The sequence below is a fragment of the Phasianus colchicus genome, unplaced genomic scaffold (assembly GCF_987193195.1).
Source record: "Phasianus colchicus unplaced genomic scaffold, bPhaCol1.hap1.1 HAP1_SCAFFOLD_44, whole genome shotgun sequence".
In the NCBI taxonomy this organism is placed as follows: domain Eukaryota; kingdom Metazoa; phylum Chordata; class Aves; order Galliformes; family Phasianidae; genus Phasianus; species Phasianus colchicus.
The window spans coordinates 718,570-728,207 of NW_028325224.1; the positions used below are offsets into that span (position 1 = coordinate 718,570).

The 9,638-nt window shown below is 46.6% G+C and overlaps 1 long non-coding RNA gene across 1 annotated transcript; it reads left to right on the forward strand.

Moving 5' to 3' along the window:
• Positions 1 to 8,349, forward strand: LOC149912038 (uncharacterized). The gene is made up of 3 exons (XR_016462423.1): positions 1 to 912; positions 2,199 to 3,784; positions 4,556 to 8,349. It is a non-coding gene; the product is annotated as an uncharacterized LOC149912038 (long non-coding RNA).
• Positions 8,350 to 9,638: the final 1,289 nt, after the last annotated feature.

The following is a 9,638-nucleotide window of genomic DNA, read 5'->3' on the forward strand; positions in this document are numbered from 1 at the left end:
ATGGATGGAAAAACAGATTGAAGGATCACTGGATGGATGGAACGATTGTTGGATGAAAGGATGGATGCAAATACAGGTGGATGGAGGGATCAACAGGAAAATATGATTTCTGCCTCAACGAGCAGCGTGCCCCCAGGCCCCACTCCCTCCATGGGGACCAGTGGGGGTGGCCCCGGGGGTACAGGACCCACGTCCCATTGTTTGGAGCCACTCCCTTGGCTGCTAAAGAACCCGGAACCTGTAAGAGGAGTTACACTGTAAAAGGAGGTCTCTTCCCAGGCTAAAACACCTCCCGTGTACATTGAGATAAAGCAAATTAGTAACCGACTCATCTTTTCTTTATGAGTTTAACTTCCAGCCCTGCACTTTCCTTGACAGCACAAGTAGTTCCCAGGCATCCTGGAGTAATCTCCTGCAACAACACTTCAGTTACCTCCTGTGCCTTATTAGTTCTACAAGGGAATGCCTGCAGCCACCCTAAGAAGCTACCAGTACCAACACACAGCAATACCCCCCTTTTCTTGGGAGTTCCGAGAAATCAATTTGCCATTGTTGCCCCAGAAGGCTCCCTTTCCCAATAGCCCCACTTGTGCCCTGTTCCTGGTACTAGGATTGTCCTTTGTAGTGTCTGTTCCCCGAGTACGTTTTATCACCTTCCTTGGAACCCACTCCCATAAGATACTGAAGGGCATAACAGTGTGTCCATCTGGGCGCACACCCCTCTGTCAGCTTGCTCTCTTCCCTCCTAAATCATTAATTAGATTCCTGTCCTCTCTGGAATATTTTACAGGTTCCGCCTCAGGTTCAGAGATGTTAAGTTTGCCATCTGGAATTAAAGCCTTTGCCAACTGCCTGTTCTGTCACCTGGTCCACCGTCTTATTTCCAGTTTCCTGCCCAGAGCCTTGTCTTGAGTAAGATTACTTTTAGTAGAGCAAAAGCTTTGAATCACCTTTAAAATACAGAGAAACAAATAATACTGTACTATTTTTTGTTTTATTTTCATATTGTTATTATCAGGTAAAGAGGCAGACAAGTCACATCTCAGAAACGACTTGATTTCAGTGGCCTTAAACGGTCCCTCTGTGATGGTTATTTTCTTACTGACTCGCTGTCAAACACAGCCAGTGGATCTCTGTACGTGCAGCTTAGAGTTCCTAGCTAAAATGAATTGCATAAATGCAGATTACAAATATTCTTATCTCAGCACACTTTTGAGATGCAATTGGAATGCTCCAAGACCTTCAGTCTACTGTTTTAATCTGACCCAGCTGGAAAACTTCACTATAGTTAGTTTCCTTGATTCCTGTGCAATTTTATTTCAGAACTGAAGCTTGATTTAAACAATTTTTTGCAAAGTCTGAAATGAAAGTTGCATTTCTGCTTATATATAGCTGCTTTGATCCACGGTGAATGAAGTCATAAAACAGAGTATAAGGGGAGTTTCTAAACTGCCTGTTGTTGAGTTCATTGTTGAAGGCAACAGGAGAGCCCAGAATGTGGCTTTTGAGAGTAGATTTGCCTCTGCCTCTTACTGAGTTTTGTATTGCATTTTTCTGTGTGTGCAATTCTTTTGACTCAGAAATACAAGTTATAATGAAGGTGAGGTACTTCACAGCACATTAGAGATTTTCAACAAAAATGCATTTGGAAAACACATTATAAACCTAAATGCTGCAGAAGGACATTGATTAGGATTCTATTTAAGGGCAATAGATTCTATTGTTGCACACAGCCAGAAAATGCTCCTTCTACATTTCATTGATCACCATGTCAGCGCCTCTAGGGATCAGCCCGTCGGTTCATTGCAATAGCAGTACACTGACAAAGTGCTGCTGTAATCCTGGAAACCACGGAATGCTCATGGATTTTGTCAGCCAATTTACAGCCTGGTTTCAGCATTGCTGAATAGGCATTTGTTCTCCAGCAGAACATTTCAGAATCTACAGAACATTGCAAATAACTGCAGTGGAACAGGGAGGAATGGTGAAAACAGATTTCTGCTTAGAATGCTTTCCAATTTAGTAACTAATGCATTTTTACTTTCATAGAATTATCATGAGCTCTAGATATGCAGTTACATTTGAAAATGCTAAACGAGATAGCAAAACTGAATCATAAACACAGGAAACAGATTCTGTATTCAGTTTCCTGCTTTTCTGTCCTGCTAGCATGTTTGTTGTGCTTTCTACCATTTCAGAACCACAGGAGCTAAAACAGTCTGAAAAACAAGAGTCCAAGTCCTTGTCTTTGGAAGGCCCACCCAGTTACCCAACCCCCAAGCAAAGAAAAAGAAGAATCAAGTCCTCAGTCACCACACATACTCAAGTCAGTCAGCTCTGACATAAAAGCTACCTTTTTCATGCACCTCCACATATGCGTGGGAGAAAAGCGTTCTGGGCATTCAGCAAATGGCTTCCTTCCTTCTGATCACTCAGGCTTTCTGGTGAGAAACTTGATAATGGTTTAAACCAAGCCATTCAGCAAACTCACAGTCCATTGCACACAGTCCTCTTCTGTTGCTGTGGCATCCACAAATGCAGTAAGGTTCCACCCTGGATGGAGGCGCCCAAGTCTCAGGCTCACGAGTTGACCAGCTCTCACAGCTCACTGGGCTGTTCTCACAGCCCTGGCTAACACTGTCCAGGTTAACTGAGTCTTTCCTCCCCGGATTGGGGTTCTCCTCTTCAAAGAGAAATGATGTTAGGTTTCATTTGGTCAAAGCAGGCAAAAATCAATTTGAAAAAAGGCACCTTTCAAATCCAGAAGGTCAACTCCACCTACTCATTCATAAGTTGGTTAATTAAGTGTATGGATTTGCCACAGCTGGGAGCATACCTTCAACCGTTCTATTACTTGCCCTCAAGTCTTACATACCAAACTACAGCTCTTGCCATCCAGTTTTTCATCATCAAGATTGGGGTGCTGTATTTGGATTCACATTCAATTAGTAATCCAAACTCCAGAAGTTATTTATGATTTCTATCCTTCTCCAGTCTCATATCCTCAAAGGGCACTGCTTTACAGTGGCTGGGCTGGCTCCTGCCTTTAACTTCACTTCCTTTGGGGCTGCATTTTGGCTCTGCCAGGCATCCCTGATAGCCACACTCCTAACTAATTTAGGATTTAAGATCTCAGTAACTTCTGGGGGTACAGCCTTGTTTTTCCCAGTTTGTGCTAAAGCCAGAGGAGGAGGAGATGGTGGGGAGGGAATGGGGGAGATGGGCGATGGGGAGATGGAAGGGTTGGAGGGGGGGGATATAGGGGTTGGAGGTGGGAGGATGGGGGGGAGGAGAGTGGGATGGAGAACAGAGGTGAAAGGATGGACGGAGAAGAGGATGGATGGAGAAGGTGGAAGGAGGGGTGGGCAGAAGTGAAAGGATGGATAAGGGGAGGGATGGAGAACAAGGAAGGAGGGAGGGACACGCACCAGGCCACGTGCTTGGCTCACGTGCTTGGACAGAGAAGGACCACGGCGGCGCTGGAAGCGATGGGCAGAGCCAGCACGGCGTCCCTGCTGCAAAGGGCACTTTTCCTCTCTCCTGCTTTGATTCTCACCAGGCTCTGCAGGGTTTCTTCCACGCCGTACCCGCTCAAAGTGTCATACAGAGCCAAAGTGGAAAACCTGCTTGCAAAACAAGTCTTGGCACAACCAAGATGAACTGCCAAGCTCAGCTCTCTCTACAGAACCAGTTATTTGTGACTACACCTACAACTATCAGCCCCCATCAGACTGGCAAAAGTGCTTCTTCCATCCCAGGATCACTCATCAGTCAGGGGCCTCAGGTAACTGCTACACAGTAAGGTTTCATATTTGCCTTCCCTGTATTTGTTGCAATACACTGTTTTTAATTATTAAGCTCATTCCTTTCTTCACTGCATGCTTTTTTCATAATTTTTTTTAACAACCCCTCCCACCCAACACCCTTCCAAGCCCCAACTTAACTTTCCTGCTATTCACTGTCTTCTTGATTCTCTTGGCTTTTGCTGCTACTCTTGCCTTGCTTTCCTTTGCAGTGCCATGCACTGCTCTCTCTCTATTTGTTGCCACCCATTCTTTTCTTAGGTGTTATTCTTTACTTTTTACTTGACTTTACCTTTTGTCTCTTTTCTTTATTCAATTTTCCTTTTTGTCTTTTTTCATGTTATTTTTCTTTTTTTCTTTTCTTTTTTTCCCCCTTTTTTCTCATTTTTCCCTTTTTTTTAAATCATAGCTTTTTCTTTAACCCTCCCCTTTTCCTCTTCTCCCACCCCCTACCCTCCCCTTCCCCCTGCCTTAGCCTATCATTACCTTGCCTGCCCTTCACTTACCTTCTCCTCACTTCCTCCTCCTTGATGCTCTTGGCTTTTGCTGCTACCTTGATGCCCAATCTCAACACTTGCCTGCTCTGCTCGCTGCTCTGCCAAGTGGCTCTCAGCTCTGCTCACAGCTTCACGCCTACTGCCTCCCTTCTCTATTCCCTTCTCGTGCCCTCCAGGCTTTTCCTCCCCTTGCTGAGCAAGGCCATGCCCAGTAGCTCCCCTTCGACCTCCTCTGCCCTTTGCCTTCCTCCACAGAGATGCTTGCTTGGCCAGCACTCCTGCCCGCCGCCTAGCCCACAGCCCTCATCTCTTGGGGAGACAGCAAGGTGGCCTGGAGCTACCCACACCTCCTGCCAGGCATGGCTTCTCAGCTTTGCTTCAAGCCCACAACCCAAAGGATTATAACTTACAATAGCAGGTTGAGAGCTGTCTGAGAGACTGTGAGAAAATAAATAGAAGCATTCATCTTCTATACATCAAATAAGTACAAAAATGATGAAGCTAAATGTTACACAAATTATATTGACTGGTATTAATAAAGAGACGTTCACTTCTGAAATACTCAACTACATTTCCATTAGTTGGTACTAGAGATCACGTCTGGACCACAGCTGCCCTGGGGATCCTGAAAGGCACCTAAGATTTGTGCAGTGTATTTCTGAACTCTCTTCAAGCACTCAGCGAAGCTGAGATGATGGACAGCTGGACTGAAAATGCTGCAGTATCGTACTGATACAAGAATTTCCTGCCTCTGTTTAAGCAGGAACAGTTTTGAGCACAGAATTATTTCACTGTAACACTTAAATTAGATTACTTCTAAAGCTTTCTGTCAGACGTGGGTTTTAGAGAGGGTTTTTAAAATGAGAGTACAGTACCTGGCAAATCAACCTGTGCCCTATGACCATGGAATCTAACATGCAGGAGTCTGCCATCAGACACAAGTTCCTGAATCACGCAGCAAAATTCAGAAGCAGGGAAAAGCTCTTCATTCACAGTTAGCTTCTAAAAAGTTGTTACGTGCCCGTAACACCTGGGCACAGAACTGTACTTTTGTGCCTACTCACCATGAAATGCCTCCACTGCTGCTTCTGGTCAGCTTAAGGCCTCTTTGTTTAGAGGCTGAATCCAACGTGCTGGCTCTGTTTTACTGATGCAGAGCAGGTTCTGAAAGGCAACCAGAAACGTGAACAGAGGTTATGTTGGAAGCAAAAAAGCAGCAACAGAGCTTCCAGTGCACAGGCAAACCAAATGCACGCTTGGATTCCCTTTTTGCAAAAAGGGAAGCTAAGAATAGAAACTGACATTATTCCCAGTATTTATTTCCTTTTCCATGAAAATTGGAGCTAGGTAACTTGACAGATTCCTTGACCTATGTCTTCCATAGGTGTTTTTCTTTGGACGGTTTTTTGTTTCTCTGTTGTATTTTTCTTCCTTCCCTTCCCCTCCCTACAGACTCCCCTCCTGATATATCAGCAATCCAGAAAGGGCTTCAGGTGCTTATCTTTGATAGCTCGAGGATAAGTGAATTTGAAATTGTACAACTGGTTTCTAAAGAGCTGACCACACAGAGACACAAAGCTTTAAACACGGCTGTGAAAACCAACTCTGCCAACAAATATATGGATTTTTGAGTACTCAATAAAAATAAGTAAATCACAGAATGGTTGAGGTGGGAGACACCTCTGGATCCATGTGCTCAGCAGACTCAGGGCAAGGTTGCTGGGACCACGTCACGACTGCTTTTGGAGATCCCCATGGATCCACCCCACAACCTCTCCAGGCAACCTTTGCCACTGCTCTGACATCTGCACAGCACAGAAGTGCTTCCTGATGGTCAGACAGAACCGGTGTTCCAGGCTGTGCCTACTGCCTCTTGCCCTGGCGCTGGGCACCACCCAAATGAGCCTGTCTCTGACCTCTCTGAGTGCTCTCTTCAGGCCTCTATAGACATTGCACACTTAGGCATCCCAGCTCTCTCAGCCTTACCTCCTACAAGGGATGCTCCAGGACTTTCATCACCATGGTAGCCCTTTTGGAGCCTTTCTTGTACGTTCGAGTGTCAGAGGAGTCAGAATTGGACCAAGCACTCAGGTGCAGACTCACCAACACTGAGCATAGGGGAAGAATCACCTCCCATCACACGCTGGCAATATTCTGCCTAATGCAGCCAGGAAGCCATCAGCCTTCTTAGCGGCAAGGACACAGTGCTAGCTCATGTTCCCCTTGGTGTCCACCAGGAGCCCCAGGCTCTTTCCTGCAGAGCTGCTCTCCAGCCGAGTGCCACCAGCATACACTGGTGCCCGGGCTCGTTTCTCCCCAGATGCAGGACTCTGCACTTCTCAAGGAACTCCATGAGACTCTCTATAATGAAGTTACTCCGGGAGGGATCCTGTTTTAGCAGGGGCGTTGGACTAGGCGATCTCCAGAGGTTCTTTCCAGCCCCTACAGTTCCACGATTCCATGATCCTGTGTCAGCCACCTCACAGCCTGGTGAGTGCACTCTGGATGGCTGCATGGCCCTCTGGTCAGTCAGTCACTGCCCCCAGTTTTGTGCCAGCTGGCAATCTCCTGAGGGTTCGCTCTGCCCCGCTATCCAGATCCTTAGTGAAGATATTAGAACAGGACCCACTACCGACCTCTCAGGAACTCCTATCATTCCTGGCCTCCAGCAAGACTTGCATCACTGAAATCCTCTTAAGTACCCTTTTCTTCTTAAACATTCCCCTCCTATACTTTCTTAGAGATACATGATTTCATTTCCTTCATCAACATTTTAAACCCACTACCCATTTGTCAGGTCCCCATGCCTGGGGGTGCTCTTAGCAAAATGAGATTGTTTAGCTATTATTTAGCAGCTGAACATGAGCTGGATGACGGGGAACGTAACTCCTCTGTTACCTGCTGCTCTTGCAACAAGGAACAGTTATCAGACTGCAGAAACTGAGTGGTTTGAAATCAGAATTGATTCCACACTGTCATTTACTCCATTTTCAGCATCTGTTACCACGGAAACTTGTACAGAGAACAGTAGGGGGGAAGTCAGACTCCCTCATTTGTTCCCAACAGCTCTGGGCAAGAGAGATCGTGACAGTGCAGGTCCAACAGTACACAGTCCTTTCTACTTGGCTCCTTGTGTGAATTGACTCTCCAACAACAGCCACCAAGCAAAATGAGACAACAAACTATTCCACCCAGAGGTTCCCAGACTCTTCAGGTTATTACCAACTCCAACAGCATAAAATCAAGAACAATAATAAATAAGAACACGCTTTATTTATGGCATTTTTAGGCAGAATCAGAAATACATTTACTTACTCACACAGTCATTACACAGCACTGAGCTGCCTGCTGCACTTTCAGCCCCAGTTTGCTTTAACAAATCTTAGCCCACACAACAACACAGGCAGTCATCAGCACAATGATCTTCAGGTAAGAGTAGAAGAAGGAAAGAGACAAAAGTCCTGTCAAAAAGGAGGAATGTTTGTCCAGGGCTGATGGGTAAAGCAACATGGTCGATCTTTGCTCCCTTCCCTTGTGTTTGCTCCCCCACTTCCCTCCCTTATGTTCGCTCCCCCACTTCCCTGCCACGTGGCTTGTTTGCTTTCATGCTTCCTCGTGCAGGCAGGGAACTTGCACGGGTATGATTGGGGCTTAGCGAGTGCACAGCGGCCAATGGGATTCGCCAGTGCGAGTGACGTGCCATGGATGGAAATCACCAGAAGGCGCCGGGGGAGGGGGGTACGGAGGAAAACTGCTTGCTTCGGCCCGCACCGCCGCCAGGAGGCAGAATAAGACCCCCTAGTAACAACCGGATCATGCGCAGAGTACACCACAATAGGACATAAAAGGACCGCGTGCCGATCCAAACCTTGCGGCAGTTGGTGGAACGCGGAGTCCCCTGTCGCCCAGCGCTGCATTGCCTCTTTGTTCTTTGTTCATTATAATTAATAAATTTAATAATTGGCTTCTTGACGTTTGGTCTATTATTCAATTGATAACAATTGGTGCCGTGACTCGGATAGGAATAGTGGCGGGATTCTGAGAGTCGGGGGGGCACCCCGCCAGAACTGGCGGCCCCACTCCAGATTCCCTGCCTTACTCCTACTGACGATCCGAAATTTAAGAACAAAGAGGCAAGGAAGGACCGGTTGACCCCTTAAATTTTGTGCACAAAAGTCCGGACGAAGACGCAGGACGCGTAAGTGACTGCCGTTTTGGCAGGGGTTTTCCGTTCGGTCGGGGTTGGGTTTCCCGGAGCGTGACGAGTGGTGTGTGTGTGAGAGGGGGCCGGTAGCTCGGACTAACCCAAGCGAGTGTGGACCCTCTAGTAGTGCGGTTCTCATTGCCTGCGAAGGCGTGAGCCACAAACGAGGGGAAGCGAGTGAAACGCATACACAAGTGAGTGAAGGCACTCCGGAAGATGGGACAGGGAAAGAGCAAGGACCCTGTGACCATGAAACGATTTCCCTCTAGCATTCAGGTTAGAAATGTGGAGGAAGACTAAGATGATTCACTATTGCATGAAAGTATGGGGAGATAAGGAGATTGGCCCCAATGTCCGGTGGCCAAAATTTGGGTCCAGTGAAGATTGGGTACAGCAACAATTAAATTTTGGGGTTAATGCTAAGACACCCTTTAGTCAGGAAGAGAGTGAATATGCAGCTGTCTGGGTTACACGCCCAGGGGGACCAGCAATCCCGATTTTTAAACTATCCCAGGCAGATAGAAAGACTGAGAAACAGAAACCTAGGAAGGAGGAGGATATCCCCATGGGACCCCCACCATATATTCCAACAACAACACCGACAGCTCCTCCCCCTCCACAGCCCGAGGTAGATAACCAGGATAATTCAGATAATCAGGAAATAGACCCTAACTTAGGTCCCCAAACCAGGAGAAGGGCTCGTCAGCAAAATCTATATCCATTGCGAGAAGTACCTATGGGGGGTCCCAATCCACAGATGGGATTTATCTCAGTACCATTAAGTTCAGGGGATGTTAGGGAATTTAAGAAAGAGATGGGTAAGCTTTTGGAAGACCCATTAGGAGTTGCGGAAAGGGTAGACCAGTTTCTAGGTCCCAATATATATACATGGGACGAGTTACAGTCCATTCTAGGTATCTTATTTACAACTGAAGAAAAACATATGATCAGGACTGCAGGAATGAGAGTCTGGGATGCTCAGCATGCCCAGGGACCTCAGGCAGATGTAAAATGGCCCCTACAAAGACCCCAATGGGACCATCAGGATCTGAATCACCGAATACATATGCAGGATTTACGAAATATAGTTATCCAGGGGATTAGGGAAGCAGTCCCTAGGGGCCAGAATATCAA